Here is an 18721-nt window from a genome sequence, read left to right as displayed (position 1 = left end):
TTCTCAAGCAGAAAGCATACACTACCTACTGTGCAGATCTTCTAGGCCCACCGGAAACATTCGAAATGTGGTACCAACGATCTCAAGCCAAGTTCCCACAGTTCAAGTACTGGTCTACCATCATGGAGGTGGAGTTCCTACTCTGTCGATTCATTCGGTCACTTCGGGAAGGAAACTTTAGGCTTTATGTTCAAGTTTGTGATGAACTGTGTGCTTGGTTTCATGTGATGGATCACACAAACTATGCCCGTTGGTTACCCATCCATGTGTGAGACATGGTTGAGCTGCCTGAAAAACATTCTGCCGTTTATGAAGAGTTCATAAAGGGGAACTTCGTAGTGCAGCAGACTGATCCTTTTGCAAAAGATTCAAGAGATTCAAGCTGTGTATGTTAGCAGCTCATCATCATCATTATCAACATCTCATCAAGAAGAGGCACACAACTTACAAGTCATGTTCAGGAAGGATGTCAAATCCTTTACAGAGGTTTTGGAAACCCATGGAAATCCCTTCTTATCAGTGAACCATGAGCTCATAGCACTCGACACCCAAGATATTATGGAAAGAGAAGTGGCTGATTCGCTCACCACTGCTCACGAAGTTGTATAGCCCTACATGCTGCCTATGTAGAGCAGCGACTTGACAAGGTCACCAAGCCTGTATCAGATATGATCCCTCTGGCAAATATACTGACATTTGCCAATCGACCTGACACAAAAGTCAAGCACAAAACAAAGAATGGGATTCACAAGCAAAACATGATGCTCGTCACACAACTGTTCCCTCCCCTGAAGTCCAGGCCTGATGCAGACATGGCAGAATTCTTCAGGATCGAAAATCAAAGGGAGCCACCCAGCATTTCATTTACGCAGTGGTACAAAGTCAGACATTCTCGAATGCATGAAGGTGAAAAAAAAAATATGTAGCAGCAGCTAGAGATGCAACTGTAGTTGTGCTTGATGGTGCTGTAATGGTCCAAATGGTCCGGCCAACTACTGCAAAAACATTCCATGACTACGTTAACACCAATATTGCTGGGTTTGTGAGGTCACACATGAGCTATGAATCTGTCACGCGATTGGATATTGTGTTTGATACATATCCAGAGGAGAACCTCAAAGCACAATCTCACCAACGCAGAGGAACCGGGTCAAGAACTAAAGTAGATGGGAGAACTCCAATTCCAAAATGTAACTGGAAGAGTGACTTCCTGAAAAATGAGGACAACAAGGATGAACTATTTGGATATATCAGTGAAGAGATAACCAAGCATGGCATGTCAGGTAAACTCCTCCTTTCCACCAAGAAAGATGCTGTACTCTCCAACAGACCAGGGTATGACATGTCTGCCCTTCAGCCTTGTAATCATCCAGAAACAGATACAAGAATAATCCAGCATCTTGCACATGCTGGGGCCAATGGCCATAAAAAGGCATTTGTCCAGACTGTCGACAGCGATGTTGTCATCCTTGCCATCCGCTTCTTCAACACACTCGGCCTCACAGAGCTTTGGATCGGCTTTGCAGGTGGAAAAAACTATAGGGACATTCCTGCTCATGAAATCAGCAAGGATCTTGGTCCCCAGAAGTCACTGCCCTTACCACTCTTCCACTCTTTAACAGGCTGTGACACAACCTCAGCCTTCCTGGGCCATGGGAAAAAGAGTGCATGGGCAGCTTGGGAGGCAACACCAGATCTCACAGAATCCCTGGTTACCCTCACCTCGGACCCTGAACAGATCAATAATGACATCCATGTCCAAAGACTGGAGCGTATGGTCGTCCTCATGTACAGCAAGAGCTGTGGTTCCAGCCGCGTAGATGAAGCTAGACATCACCTTTTCTCGAATGGTACCAAGTCTCTCGAGAACCTGCATCCCACCCAAGCTGCACTGATTCAGCACATCAAAAGAGCACTGCTGCAGGCCAGCTTCTACTGGAATCAGGCATCCGGTGTCCAGAAAGATATCCCAGAGTTCAATGCATGGGGATGGTATCGGGACTCTACGAGCAAGACTTGGGAACCTTACTGGACTAATCTCTGAGACGCCAGTAAAGCCTGCACCATTCTCCTCCACTGTGGCTGCAAGACAGCATGTAGAGCAAGTGCTGTAAAGCCGGAGTTCTTTGCACTTCTATATGTGCATGTGAGGGTGCTTGTACAAACAATGATGGTGGAGACGATGAGTGATCCTGTGATTGTGAGTGATAATGATAATTCATGTGAGAGAGACCATGAGAATGAGAATTCGTGAGAGAGACCATTAGAATTCACTGTTGTTTTTTAAGTTATTGGGGTTTTTTTTGTAATGCTAAGCAAACATTTAAGAGTTTTGGACAAATTGACTATATTATTATTTTAACAATTTGACATAATATAAATTTTGCCATGCAATAATAATTGTGTCTTATTCTTTCTAATAGGATTACACTTTGAAATGTATTCACCTGTGGTACACTGAAAGCATTTCACTTTTATAAGGAAATTAATCAACACTGAGAATAACCTTCAAAGTTGTGGTAAAAAAAAAGGATTTTCAACCACAGTTTTGAAAAGAATACAGGTTTCAAACTTACACAAGCATAAATATAAATATGCCAATGGACTTCCTGTGGTCAATAAACAAAAAAATAGACACCACATCCTCATTTGTAGTGCATTTGGTTAAATTTTTTTGCCAAAACCCTTTTTCAGACAGTGGCCATATTGAACTAAGTGAATTTTGGGGGGTCCTGATATACCTAATCATAAATGTAAGTATTCCTAGGGGTTTCCCATGGTCAAAAAATGTAAAATAGACATCAAGTTTGTATTTGTATCTCATCTAGCTCAAAAGCTATAGCCAAATCCCTTTCAATCGGCGGCCATATTGGATTTGGCAGCCATCTTGATCTCAGGGATCACTGGCTCGAGCGCCCTGGCTAAATCATTTCAGTAGGCCGTCAGTTGCATCCGTGCCAAATTTGGTGCTTGTAGATGAATTTGCGTGAACAATGGGGTGTAAGGCCCCATACTACAGCCAAAACTGCTTTTTTGGACAGTGGCCAAATTGGAATTGGAGGAATAAGGGGTCCAGATGCACTGGGTTGTAAATATTAACATTTCTATGTGTTTCCCATGATCAATTAAGCTGAAAAAGATATCAAGTTTGTATTTGTAACTCATGTGGTTCAAAAGTTATAGCCGGAACCCTTTTCGGACAGCGGACATATTGGATTTGGCCGCCATCTTGACCCCTAGGGTCGCTGGCTCCGGCACCCTAGCTAAATCATTTGAGCAAGAACTACATCATAAACAAATCCTCTACAAGAGAAAACATCAAATACACCAATTAAACTAAACAAATTCCGTTTAAGTTAAACAGAGCAATGCATACAAACATTAAACTTGCATTTGAGCACCAAAAAAAACGGTTTTCCCGATCTCAAATCTACCCTTTTTGTCAAAGATACTAAAAAAAACAGTATCCTCACGAAAGAAATGGTATCAGCGAGGATTTCCAGTCAGGATTTAGACCGTACCATATTACTGAGACTGCTCTCATTAGAGTTACAAATTATTACAACTCTATATATAGTTGTATCTCTCTATTAGTGTTCCTGCTGGCAAGAATTATTACAGCAAGAAGTGTAATACGCACCCTAACCCATCAAGTGACATTCATTATCACTAGCAGAGTAGTGTTTCTGAAAGCTGGGGCTGTGCTAATACTAGGGTCAGTGGTAGAGCTTATAGTGAACATTTAAGGCCAGTTAACAAGCTAGAGAATTTTCCACAGCAGCTGGGGGAATTCAAGCTTAAATTCATGCAAAATCCATATGTAAAGGTCAATGATCAATGTGCATTATTTAGTTAACCCTCTGGGGTCGACAAACGCGCCCGCGCGTTTTGCTGGATTTTCTTCACATTGTAGCACAATAAACTTAAATTTCACCGTCATTTATGGTCATACAGAAAAAAGAAATAATCTGTGATATCTCTACTTTTGTATGTGTCAACTTACAATCAAATCAAACCATTGTGCTTTTGTAAAATAAAGAAAATAAACAGGTTGTGCTTTCTGCCTCCCCGTCGCGGTGAACTTTTTTTTTCTTGAGCACGTCTATAAACTGAAACCAAACTCAGCGAATACTTGTCACACATTTATGAGCCATATACCTTTATAAACATTTAAGTGTGTACTTTTAAATGATCGGATTCAAACTGAAAACAAATATTCTCTGTTTAAGTAATTTGTATAAAACCAACAAGATGTCCAGCTTCTCAAATGCTTCCTAATTATTTTTAATTTGACCACGCCCACGAGCGCAAAAGAGATTCACATGCAAATCTCCACATGGAACGCGATCGCGCTCATTAGGCTACCTCAAAAACAAAGCACGAAAAAACGTCACAAGTCTCTGCTTTTCGTTGAGTTTGAAAGACGTGCTGTGAGCTTACATTGGATTTACCTCAGAAGAAGAAGAACGCGATTTGAAGACAAGAAAGATGTAAGGTAAGAAATTCTTACATATTAGTTTGTTATTGTTGCATAAATTTCACATTGCAGTTGAACTGTTGCTAGATATATGGTGAATATTATAATATTTAGACCCGTGTTTACTGTTACTGTGTTTGTGGATATCTGCTCAAACGTAGATATGTATATGGTAACCATAATGTTTTATATTTGAGCGCGATCGCGTTTGAATGTTTGATATTTTGGATCGCGATCGCGTTTGAAAAGCAAAACGCACCAAACGGTTTCATGTTTTTACTATTATCTCATTTCATATCATCATAACGAATGGAAACATTTGAAGTAACATGATAATCAATATATTTTTCTCTAGCTTAGTTGTTACTGAAATCTTTTGGAAGATTTATAGGCTGCTATAGATTATTGTTATTATTATTTTATGCAGCACTGCGCATAGCCTATGCCTACAAGACACAACAAACCTGGTGTTCATTATATTATATATTGTTGGAAACATTTGTGTGTGTGTGTGTATTCTGTGAATTTTAAAAAGCAATTTTAACCAGAAAAATCTAAAATTTATTCCCAAAATCGTACAGGCCTTTCTCTTGATATCAGTATGTTCACTTTTTTTTTTCCTGCTGACTTCAACATTCACATGAGTCTCTGTATATGAACATGGTAAAGTGAAAATCAAACACCTTGGAAATGAAAGGTATGTACAATGTTTTTAGGAATGGCAGAAAGGTCTCTGTCTTTGGATCATTGTTTTCAATAAGTGTTTTTTTGTCATTTGTTGTGTATCTTTGGATTATGTTGTGTTGTAAATAAATCCAAACCATCAAAAAGCCATTCTTTTTTAAATCTCCTCATTCTTTGTGAAAGGTTGCTCAGAATGATAGGGCCTGATAGCTCCTAATAGGGCCGTTAGGGGAGGGTCTTTGTCTTTCTCAGGTGTGAAAAGCTTACATATTAATGACCTCCCGCATAAAGCTTTCTCACACAAAACACGTCGTACAAATTTTAAATCAATATATTGTCTTCTCTGAAAGAGCAGTCACGGTGATTTTCACATAGTTTTGGAGCAAATATTCTAGGCTACGTCATACAATTTTCAAAAATCTTGTGAAGAAATAATCAGTATGGGTTTTATGGCCTTATTTCAGTGAGAATTTTTTTTGTATTTTCACAAACCATGCATAAATGTCATTATCTCAAAACTACAAACTTTTACATACATGCTGCTGATATATTATTGTAGCAGAGTTTGTGCTGAATACAGTGTAATTAGACTTTAGCCATGAAAATGTCACAAGTAACAGAAATAACCACAAATGTCAGAGCATGTCAGAACACCTCCAGGGCCCAGAAAACAGCTCAGACCCCAGAGGGTTAAGAAGATCTGTGCATGGAGTCTACCAGAGTAGCTTTTAAAAACACATATACACTGCATTATTGACATTTAGAAATGATTACATTGCATTTTAACATGTTAATATGCAAAAGGTTGCGATCCCATTCAAACACACTACATTCATTTTGGAATTTTAGCTATGCAGTAGGAATTATCAGAAACACTGATAACTAAAATGTAAATTGTTTAGCCAACAGTGTGCTTATTGATTTATTTATTTTTTAAATCCTGGTTTTCAATTTAAGTGGCAAACTGGATGCATAATTGAAACTTTAATTTGAAATTACAGAATTATAATTAAACAACCTTTAGTTGTACTGTATTTATATTTACTTTTCAAATATATTTAACATAAAATTGACAAAGTTATGGACATGGGTGAAACACTTCACATTTCTTTAATTTCTCTGATTTGTAAATTCCGCTTCCTATAATTCCAATTTAACACTCTGTGGGGTGTGGACAATTTAGTTAGAATTCACACTCAGGAACTGAAAGCGAGCCGATTCTTAAATTCAGAATTTAAAACTTTATAACCCTGTTAGCATATTTAAACACTATTGTAATGTATATTTCCACAGTCCTGTCGTATACCTGTCATGGTTGAGCTACATACAAATGCATGAAGATGAAGATGAACGGTTCAATTGTTATTTAATAATATCCACAGAATAATTCCAGGTGAAGACAGGCAGGGAAACACAACCAAACATTGACATGAACATCGACGGACCAGACAAATGTGATCTGAAAAGACAGGACTCAAATACAAAGACAAATAATGTGATAGTGACAACAGAGCTGTAATGATGAAATCAAATCCGTAACTATGATCACAAACAGGCAGGGAAATAGTGCAAACAGAAAACAAGGTCCAAACCGCGTGACAAAGTGACAGTAGTGATTCCACTGTTTACAAACCACTGCATTAGATGGATCCATAATTTGCATTAAGTACCATATTAAAGCACCAAATCACTGTCTTCCCACATCTGTTTGGAGATTATATTTACTGAAGAATGCAAATGAAGAAATCACATTTCAAAGACATCTGGGAGCAGCAGGGGGTCTGAAATGTGAATGTGTTGTCAGGGAACACCATTTGATGTTGTACAATAACCAAGATGCAAAAGACTCAGAGGTTTCCATAAATGTCCAGTGACATTTCTGTGATAAGCAAAGATTACTCTACATTTCCTTTTTTCTCTCTCTTTCTCCATATCCATCAAACTTATTTTGTCTTCGGTGTTGTTTGGATAAAACATAAGCATGCCCTCTAATATTACATGAAAAATTATACTAGCAAAACTTCTGATGTACTGAAGCTGTCCATCCTTGACCACCATGGATTTACTGGCTTTAACCTGTAAAGCTGGTTAAACCAGTGAAGATGATTTGTTTTCATTTTTGTATTCTTCTTCACAATAATGATTAAGTAACCAGAATCGAGAAGTACATCCTTGTTAAAGCAACTGTAATGATTTAAACATGGCATATTATGCACCTTTTCACAAGATGTAATATAAATCTATGGTGTCCCCAGAATGTGTCTGTGAAATTTCAGCTCAAAATACCCCCCAGATCATTTATTATAGCTTGTCAAATTTGCCCCTCTTTGGGTGTGGGCAAAAACGCTCTGTTTTTGTGTGTGTCCCTTTAAATGCAAATGAGCTGCTGCTCCCTGCCGATAAGAAGAGGGTTGATCCTTTACATGAGCTTCATTCTAAAACAATAACAAAACACGCTAATAAGCTCATCCAAAATCTCAGAAATAACCAGTAGGGAGTGCAGCCTTACAGAGAGACAGAGGAGGTTGCAACATTTAGATGCACATGGACATTTCTGAATAGTTAGTGAATACATTTATGTAGTTGTTGTGGAGTTACATTGATTCATTTGTTTCTGGGGGATTTCCACTGAAATCAAAATTAATCCACTGCTCTCTTGTCTCATCTGAGGCTGGGACTCTAAATGGTGTTCTGTAATCATCTGAACAGTTTGCATGCTTTGCTCGAACTTTTGCCATTGCGTCAGAACTGGTTACACTGTTGTCGCTTACGAAAACCTAATGGCGGTGCCGTGGGTGAAAGCATACAGATTAAGGGGTGGTAATATTATAATAAGATCCCCTTCCTACGTCAGAAGGGGAGCGAAATCTGATCGCCTTATTTTTTGACATGCTTGCAGAGGAAGGCTTACCAAAACAAAGTTACTGGGTTGTGACTTTTCACGGTTTCTGAGTTGGGTTGGTATTGTTGGAGAATTTCCTTTGTCTCATGTAAAAGTCTGTATGCAGTAATACCAAGCAGAAAATAGGTCACAAGGATAAGAGAATGGAAAAGTACCCAAAAAGTGTTGGGAAGCACTGGAAGAAAAATGTGTTATATAAGATGTTTTGAGATGTTCCACCAATAGAAGAAGGTCTAGGGGAAGATGTTTTTAATGGTGGCAAGGACACAAGTAGTGGCAAAAAAGAAGAGATAGAAATGAGGGCACCTAGCGATAAGAAAAAGGTATAAGACATGAGGACTGGGAATGGTAACTTTAGATGTCCAGATGGCCAGCTGGCATCTCACTTTGTTGCTTGTCAATAAAGTTAATTCTTCTGAGACCTGGAACTTCGACTCTGAAAGATTTCTTTGAGACCCGAACCAAAAAGACTTTGAATTTGCCACAACAGTATATGCACCAGGGACCCGATTGTAGCACTTAAACACGGAAAAAGATGTCACCTTTAACTTATAACCTCACATGAGACACCAGTTATGTGGGTGTTTCACAGGTGGCACCAAATTAATATAGTGAAATTTTGGTCATGCCACTTAAGGTGACTCTGAAAATGTCAATGTCAGTTTATGTGTATTGAAAAAAAAAAAAAAAAAAAAACAATAACATTTTAAGTCACTGAAATAAGGCCATAAAATGCATACTAAAAATGTAATGATATTCCATTGAGGCAAGCGTAGTGAGAACCCAAGTGCAGTTTATTAATCCCAACATGAACAAAACACACAATTGACTTGACTTGACTTGACTATGAACATAACACTCACCAACAGTGGTTATAGGGAACAATACTAGACAAGAGACAATAGGAACATAAGGGCTATTTATACACAAAGACTAATGACTTAAGACACACCTGGAAGCAATGAACAATAAACTAATGAGAACATAGAGACACATAGACAAGGAAACCAATCAGAAGTAGACACATAAACAGCGAAAGCACATAACAAGAGGTGTGTTCGACATCGGCTGCGTCTGTATGCACCCGATCGGCGAGAGTTGCCGCGTGCAGGCGGGGAGGAGCTGCAAACGGAGACGTGAAGTCGGACACTTTCTGGTTCCTGTGGTGACCGCTCACGTGGTGTTTGCATACTTTACCACAGCTTAAGTGAAATAAATGCAATATTTGCCAAATAATAGATGTTTCAGAGACATTTTCATTCAATACTTTATGTACTGCTTCATACAGCGTCTGTTTGAACAAGAATAAAGTTCAACATAAGCTACTATCAATGAAGTGGAGTCTACGTTTTTTAATCAGTTTTAATTTGATAAACATGACACAATATAACATCGCAACAACATGAAAAGAGTGTTTACTGTTATAAAAAACTGATTTGAGAGCTTTAGAGGAACTAAAGGTGTTCGAATAAACACGAAACACACGTGATCGTTGTCATGCAGTGAATCCGGCCAATCGTGGAACAGCTGTGTCGTCATCAGCCCTCGTGCAGCCCAGTGCAACTGCTCTTGAGAAGCTGCACTGGCTGAGTTCTCCGGCTACTCTCGAATCGCTCTCGCGGTACTTTGATGGCATACGTCACAGTCACGTGGTGTCGCGCTGTATCAAGTCGGACAAAATTTCTAACCGGCATGCACTGCTTCAAGTCAGCCGCCGATCGGTCTGCGCAGAGCTGCATGAAGTCGAACAAGCCTACGATCACACGAGGGCAAGGGAATCACATGACAAACCAGGAAACCATGACTGTGACTAACCTTAAAAATAAAAGACATGAAAACTTAACATGCAACAAAACCCAAACCAATGTGACAAAACATTTGTTCACAAGACTTTTGAGTACTGGATGCTGTAGACAAATTTTTTATACAAAATGATGTGAAAATCATACTTCCCAGTCATAAAACACTATATTGCTATATCGCTGATCAAGTATTTTGAACGTTTCACCCCAAAGCGAAGAATGAAAAAGAACTTTGCCGTGAGTATATTGGGGCCTTAACCCTCTGGGGTCTAAGGTGTTTTTGGGGCCCTTGGGATGTTTTGACATACCCTGACATTTGTGCTTTTTTCAGTTATTTATAAACATGATAATGGCAAAGGTGTAAATTCACTCTATATAGTACAAACAGGGCAACCATAATATGCGAGGAACATGTATGTAGATTTTTTTATTTTTAAGAGAATAATGTTTATGCGTGGTTATTGAAAAAAATAAAAATGAAAGTTGCTGAAATAAGACCATAAAACTCATACTAAATATGTGTCCACAAGACTTTTGACTAATGGATGTTGTCGCTTCAAGTTCTGGCTTCAAAATTATGTGAAAATAGTCTTGCTTTATCGTTCACGTAAAACAATACATTGATTTAAATTGTGTAAAACAGGTTTTGCTTGGAAAGCCAATATACGAGGGGGGCGTGAAGGAGTAGTAGTTTACACCTGAGAATACAATGTCCCACCCACTCTGCATAATGAGCCATTCATTCAGGTGTGACACTGACTGAGCCAAGAATGAATGCAAGGACAAAAGATATATTTAGAAGAAGACTTATATTGACCATTTAAGATTTTGCTTACATCTATCTTGTAAATATGTTTTGCTATTTTATTAAAAAGTTTACAATTACAACAATAATTACAATTTCAACAATATTTCAAGTGTACTCTTTCTTTGTAAAAAAATGATTATAGGCCTACATTTTATCATATGTATTCATTAGTTTGAATATAGCCAACATTGGAACATCTAACATCTTAGTTTATGACTTTATTTTTGACAAAAATAGTATTTTATATATATATATATATATATATATATATATATATATATATATATATATATATATATAGAACATTTGAGCAGAAATTGCTAAACAAAAGCTTATTTGATGTGGCAGTATATTCTACAGTAAAAACTGTACCCAAATCTAGTCAACAAAATGTTGTCTTTCATATTTCGCCTGACTGTAACATTGTTTTTATGAAATATTAGGGCATATAAATGTTAATTTACAGTTTAATACGTTGCTTATACAAAGACATTTTATTTCAACATATTTCAGTCGATTTTTGCTCATCTCAGTATAGCAAAGTATTTTAGTTGATTAAAGCGGTTTATTCTTTCACACACAGACACGCGATTCATATTTAGGCTAAACAGTCTTTACAAACATGTACCCTTTATTCATCTCACAGAAACGCGATTCATATTATAGAAACGCGATTCATCTTTTTGCGGTTTACATAGGCCTACACTAACGTTATTCCATAACGTTATTCCACATTAACACTTGAGAAAAGATAACTTAGCCTACCTCACTCCTCAGCGGGATCTATTGCTCCTCATATCAGCACTGTTCTGAGGAAACTTTTCTCCAGGATTATTAGGTAGGCTATATCATGCCTCACTCGCGGCGCACTGTGTTTACAGCTGATGTGGGCGTTTCACAGGTCTGAAATGGTTCTCAGAATTTGCGTTTGAATAGCGCGCGCTCTCCGGGGCGTGGTCACATTACATTTGAATGAGCTCTAATGAGCTCGACTGGAATCGCTCTCTTTTAATACAGATTTCACAAGATGAGAATATTTGTTTTTTTATATAAATTACTTCATTTAAAAGAAGAGAATTCAAGCTTCATGCCTGTGTGTCTGTATTCCTGTTTGACTGAGTATTCGCTGAGTTATTGTTCATTTTCGGACGCGTTTCAGAATGGACTTAACTGACAGAGAGAAGGCAGAACTCGCTTCGTGTTTATTTTTCTTTATTTGGCAAAAAGCACAACACTTTGTTTTTATTGTGAGTATACACAAAAAGAATACACATTTAACAGAATCGATTGATGTATGAAACTTGTTTGTAATATCAAAGTCAACATAGCAAAATTAATTTCTTTTGAACTCATAAGAAAAAAAGCGAGCTGGTATCGCCGGCGATACCGCCGACCCCAGGGGGTTAAGCCTTAGAAGATTAAAGAAAATAGTCCAACGCCGTGGTACAACGAGCACACTCAGGCCCTTAAGAGAGCAGCCAGAAAAATGGAGCACAACTGGAAGAAAACGAAACTAGAGTTTTTCCGCATTTCATGGAAAGAGAGCACGATTGCGTACAGAGAAGCCTTAAAAGCTGCTAGATCTGCTTATTTTTCAACCCTATTAGAAGAAAATAAACAAAACCCTAAGTATTTATTTGAAACAGTAGCTAAATTAATGAAAAATAAATCTTACATTTTTGAAGACCCCTCCTTGAACTGCCACCTTATCGTGGAGGGGTTTGAGTACCCGAACGATCCTAGGAGCTATGTTGTCCGGGGCTATATGCCCCTGGTAGGGTCTCCCAAGGCAAACAGGTCCTAGGTGACGGGTCAGACTAAGAGCGGTTCATAAACCCTTTATGTTAGAAGCTAAATCAAGGACCGTGAAGTTGCCCGGCATGGGGACCCATGGGGGCATGGGGGCATTGAGCCGGGGACCCACCCTGGAGCCAGGCCCGGGGTTGGGGCTCGCATGCGAGCGCTTGGTGGCTGGGCCTCTCCCCATGGGGCCCGGCTGGGCTCAGCCCGAAGGAGCGACGTGGGGCCGCCCTCCCGTGGGCTCACCACCTGCAGGAGGGACAGTAAGGGACCGGTGCATAGTGGATCGGGCGGCAGTCAAAGGCAGGGGCCCCGACAACCCGATCTCTGGACACAGAAACTAGCTTTAGGGACGTGGAACGTCACCTCGATGGCAGGGAAGGATTGTGCATGAGGTTGAGAGGTACCGACTAGAGATAGTCAGGATCACCTCCACGCACGGCTTGGGCTCTGGAACCACACTCCTTGAGAGAGGATGGACTCTCTACCACTCTGGAGTTGCCCATGGGGAGAGGCGGAGGGCTGGTGTGGGTTTGCTTATAGCACCCCAGCTCAGCCGTCATGTGTTGGAGTTCACCCCGGTGAACGAGAGGGTCGCTTCCCTGCGCCTTTGGGTCGGGGATAGGTCTCTCACTGTCGTGTGTGCCTACGGGCCGAACGGCGGTGCAGAGTACCTGCCCCTCTTGGGGTCTCTGGGAGGGGTGCTGGAAAGTGCTCCGACTGGGGACTCCGTCATTCTACTGGGGGACTTCAACGCCCACGTAGGCAGCAACAGTGACACCTGGAGGGGCATGATTGGGAGGAACGGGCCCCTTGATCTGAACCCGACTGGTGTTCTGTAATTGGACTTCTGTGCTAGTTACAGCTTGTCCATAACGAACACCATGTTCAAGCATAAGGGTGTCCATCAGTGCATGTGGAACCAGGACACCCTAGGCCGGAGGTCGAAGATCGACTTTGTGGTCGTTTCATCCGACCTCCAGCTGTATGTCTTGGACACTCGGGTGAAGAGAGGGGTGAAGCTGTCAACTGATCACCACCATTGGTAAGTTGGATCCGATGGCAGGGGAGGAAGCTGAACAGACTCAGCAGACCCAAACATACTGTGAGGGTCTGTTGGGAACGTTTGGCCGAGTCCGCTGTCAGAGAGCTCTTCAACTCCCACCTCCAGCGGAGCTTCGACCGGATCCCGAGGGAGTCTGGAGATATTGAGTCCGAGTGGACCATGTTCTCCACCTCCATTGTCGAAGTGGCCGCTCGGAGCTGTGGCCGTAAGGTCTCCGGTGCCTGTCGAGGAGGCAATCCCCGAACCCGGTGGTGGACACCGGAAGAAAGGGATGCTGTCAAGCTGAAGAAGGAGTCCTATCAGGCCTGGTTGGCTTGTTGGACTCCCGAGGCAGCTGATGGGTACCGGAGAGGGAAGCAGTGCCGTACCAACACTGTTTACAGTGGAGGTGGGCAGCTGTTTACCTCAACTGGGGATATCGTCGGACGGTGGAAGGAATACTTCGAGGATCTCCTCAATCCCACCGACACGTCTTCCATTGAGGAAGCAGAGGTCGAGGGCTCGGAGGTGGACTCGTCCATCACCCAAGCTGAAGTCACAGAGGTGTAGTCAAAAAAACTCCTCGGTGGCAAGGCACCGGGGGTGGATGAGATCCACCCTGAGTACCTCAAGTCTCTGGATGTTGTGGGGCTGTCTTGGCTGACATGCCTCTGCAACATCACATGGTGGTCGGGGACAGTACTTTTGGGCTGGCAGACCGGGGTGGTGGTCCCTCTTTTTAAGAAGGGGGATTGGAGGAAGTGTTCCAACTACAGGGGATCACACTTCTCAGCCTCCCTGGGAAAGTCTATGCCAGGGTACTGGAGAGGAGAATTCAACCGATAGTAGACCGTGGAACACTAGACCAGCTCTATACCCTCTCCAGGGTGCTGGAGAGTTCATGGGAATTTACCCAGCCAATCCACATGTGCTTTGTGTATTTGGAGAAGGCATTTGACTGTGTTCCTCGCAGCGTCCTGTGGAGGGTGCTCTGGGAGTATGGGGTCTGGGGCCCTTTGCTAAGGGCTGTCCGGTCCCTGTACGACCGGAGCAAGAGCTTGGTTCGCATTACCAGCAGTAAGTCAGACTTGTCCCTGGTGCATGTTGGACTCCAGCAGGGCTGCCCTTTGTCATTGGTTCTGTTCATAATTTTTATGGACAGAATTTCTAGGCGCAGCCAGGGGCCGGAGGGTGTCAGGTTTGGGGACCACACGATTTTGTCTCTGCTTTTTGCGGATGATGTTGTCATGTTGGCCCCATCAGACCAGGACCTTCAGCATGCACTGGGGCGATTTGTAGCCGAGTGTGAAGTGGCTGGAATGAGAATCAGTACCTCCAAATCCGAGGCCATGGTTCTCAGTCGGAAAAGGGTGGCTTGCTAACTTCAGGTTGGTGAAGAGTTCCTGCCTCAAGTGAAGGAGCTCAAGTATCTTGGGGTCATGTTCACAAGTAAGGGAAGGATGGAACAGGAGATTGACAGACGGATCGGTGCAGCTTCTGCAGTAATACAGTCGATATACCGGTCTGTCGTGGTGAAGGAGGAGCTGAGCTGCCAGGCGAAGCTCTAGAGATGAGCCAGCTGAGGTGGCTCGGGCATCTGTTCTGGATGCCTCCTGGACGCCTTCCCGGGGAGGTGTTCCGGCCGCGTCCCACCAGGAAGAGACTTAGGACACGCTGGAGAGATTATGTCTCCCGGCTGGCTTAGGAACACCTCAGTGTCCCCCCGGAAGAGTTGGAGGAAGTGTCTAGGGAGAGGGAAGTCTGGGCATCATACATGTTGCCTTAGACTGCTGCCCCCGCGACCAGGCCCTGGATAAGCGGAAGAAGATGTATGTATGTATGTATGTATGTATGTATGTATGTATGTTAATCGTCAACCCCAGACGTTTCCAAGCAGCACAGCAGTTCTGCACTTTATGAACTTCTTTACTAACAAGATTGATAATATCAGGGAGAAAATTATAACTATGCAACCGTCTACTACAGTATCGCATCAGGCAGTGCATTGTAGTTTCCTTGAGAAAAAAATTAATTAATTCATTGCTATAGGAGAGGAAGAATTTCCTAAACTCGTTAAATCATCTAAATTGACAACATGTATGTTAGACCCCATACAGACTAAGCTATTGAAAGAGATGCTTCCAGAGGTCATAGATCCTCTTCTTAATATCATTAATTCATCTTTGTCATTAGGGTATGTACAAAAAAATTGGTTGCTGTTCACTCTGTACATGCTACCCTTAGGAGATATCATTAGGAAGCATGGCATTAGTTTTCACTGTTATGCTGATGATACTCAGCTCTATATTTCTTCACACCCTGACGAAACTTACCATTTCACAAAATTAATGGAATCTGCATAGCTGATATAAAAAATTGGATGACTAGTAATTTCCTACTACTTAATTCTGAAAAAACAGAGATTCTAATTATTGGACAGAAAACTTCCTCATGTAATAACCTAGAATACTGTCTAACACTTGATGGCTGCTCTGTCAAGTCTTTGTCGTCGGTTAGGAACCTGGGTGTGCTCTTTGATACCAATCTTTAATTAGTCTAGTATCTGTAAAACCGCATTTTTCCATCTTAAAAATATATATAAATTACGTCATATGCTCTCATTGACAAATGCTGAACAATTAGTTCATGCCTTCATGACATCAAGGCTAGATTATTATAATGCTATTATGGGTGGTTGCCCTGCACGCTTAACCCTCTGGAGTCTGAGCGGTTTTCTGGGCCCTGGGGGTGTTCTGACTTGCTCTGACATTTGTGCTTTTTTCAGTTGCTTATAAACATATTAATGGCAAAGGTGTAAATTCACTCTATATAGCACAAACAGGACTACAATAATATGTGAGCCACATGTATGTACATGTTTTCATTTTTGAGAGAATAATGTTTATGCATGGTTATCGAAAAAACTAAAAATTAAAGTTTTTGAAATAAGGCCACAAAACACATACTAAATATGTGGCAATAAGACTTTTGACTAATGGATGTCGTTGCCTATAGTATTTTCTTCAAAATTATGTGAAAATAGTCTTGCTTTATCGTTCACATAAAACCATACATTGATTTAAATTGATGTAAAACAGGTTTTGCTTGGAAAGCCAATATGCGAGGGGGGCGTGAAAGAGGAGTGGTTTACACCTTAGAATACAATGTCCCACCCACTCTGCATAATGACTCTGCATAATGAGCCATTCATTCAGGTGTGAAACTGACTGAGCCACAATGCAAGGACAAAAGATATATTTAGAAGAAGACTTATATTGACCATTTAAGATTTTGCTTACATCTATCTTGTAAATATGTTTAGCTATTTTATTAAAAAGGTTACAATTACAACAATAATTACAATTTCAACAATATTTCAAGTGTACTCTTTCTTTGTAAAAAAAAAATTATTATAGGCCTACATTTTATCTATGTATTCATTAGTTTGAATATAGCCAACATTGGAACAGCTAACATCTTAGTTGATGACTTTATTTTTGACAAAAATATTAGGGCATATTGTTAATTTGCAGTTTAATACGTTGCTTATACAAATAGCCTACATTTTATTTCAACATATTTCAGTCGATTTTTACTCATCTCAGTATAGCAATACAGTTTGCTAAAACATCATCATTCATTCACACACGCAATTTAAATTTAAACTGTCTTTGCCAGCTGTGGTAAACAGCGTGCATCTCTGCCGTTCATTCATTCATAAACAGAAACCCACGTGAAGAAATTCACATGAGAAGGAAAAAAAAAGTACTTGTATTCCTCAGCTCGCTCCTCGATATACCAGCACTTCTGAGGGACATTTTCCATTATTATTATTCCTCACAGCGCTGCAAGACGGTGTAAACAAGTAATGATCTGAATAAACTTGTGTGTTTTCTCGAGCTGATGGGGGCGTTCACAGGATTGCGCGGATTGCCTCAGCCATTTGCGTTTGAATAGCGCACGCTCTCCGTGGGCGGAGTCACATTACATCTGAATCAGCTGTAATTAGGTCGACTGGAATCGCTCTCTTTTAATACAGATTTCACAAGATGAGAATATTTGTTTTTTTATATAAATTACTTCATTTAAAAGAAGAGAATTCAAGCTTCATGCCTGTGTGTCTGCATGCTTGTTTGACTGAGTATTCGCTGAGCTACAGTTCATTTTCGGACGCGTTTCAGAATGGACTTTACTGGCAGCGAGAAGGCAGAACTCGCTTCGTGTTTATTTTTCTTTATTTGGCAAAAAGCACAACACTTTGTTTTTATTGTGAGTATACACAAAAATAATACACATTTAACAGAATCGATTGATGTATGAAACTCCTATGGAAAATCAAAGTCAACAGAGTATTTATGAGTTTCTTTTACACTGATTAAAAAAAAAGCGAGCTGGTATCGCCGGCGATACCGCCGACCTCAGGGGGTTAATAAACAAACTACAGCTGGTCCAAAACGCAGCAGGTAGAGTTCTTACCAGAACCAGGAAGTATGACCATATTAGCCCCGTTCTGTCAACACTGCATTGGCTGCCTATTAAACATCGTATACATTTTTAAATATTGCTGATTACTTTTACAAAGCACTAAATGGTTTAGCTCTGCAGTACTTGAGCGAGCTCTTAACGCATTATAGTCCTTCACGTCTATTGCGATCTCAAAATTCCGGCCAGTGGATAATACCAAGAATATCAAAATCAACTGCAGATGGTAGATCCTTTTCCTCTCTATCACCAAAACTTTGGAACAGTCTTCCCAACATTGTCTGGGAAGCAGACACACTCTGTCAGTTCAAATCTAGACTAAAAACACATCTCTTTGACCTAGCATACACATAACACATTATAAACTTGTATAATTCAACTAGATTAGGTCATAGATAGGGCATAGATTAGGTCAGCCAGAACTGGGAACACATCCCATAAATCCTGACGTACTCTTTGCATCATAAGAAGGATGGCATCTACGCTACTATTAGTCTCTCTGTTTATCCCGAGGTTTACCGCAGTCCACCAGATCCAGGCCATATCCAGATCTGATGAAGGACCTGCGCCTGGACACGACGACAACGCAGTCCTGAAGTGTCAACTAGTCTCTCCCCTGTGAAGGCCTCCTTCCCTTCCCTTTAGCTCTTTACAGATAAAACGTTGTCGGGATAATTCCGGTTCACGTGGCAACGCGGAAGTGATAAAAATTCTGTATTAT

General features: G+C 40.8%; 1 protein-coding gene across 1 annotated transcript in view; it reads right to left on the bottom strand.

Moving 5' to 3' along the window:
* The window catches only part of col25a1 (collagen type XXV alpha 1 chain), a 1104568-nt gene that overhangs the window by 855221 nt on the left and 230626 nt on the right, over positions 1-18721 (bottom strand). The window lies entirely within an intron of this gene.

The sequence above is a fragment of the Squalius cephalus genome (assembly GCF_949319135.1).
Source record: "Squalius cephalus genome assembly, chromosome: 3".
Lineage (NCBI taxonomy): Eukaryota > Metazoa > Chordata > Actinopteri > Cypriniformes > Leuciscidae > Squalius > Squalius cephalus.
Note: the sequence above shows the minus strand (reverse complement) of the source record. Positions and strands in the feature narration are given on the sequence as shown.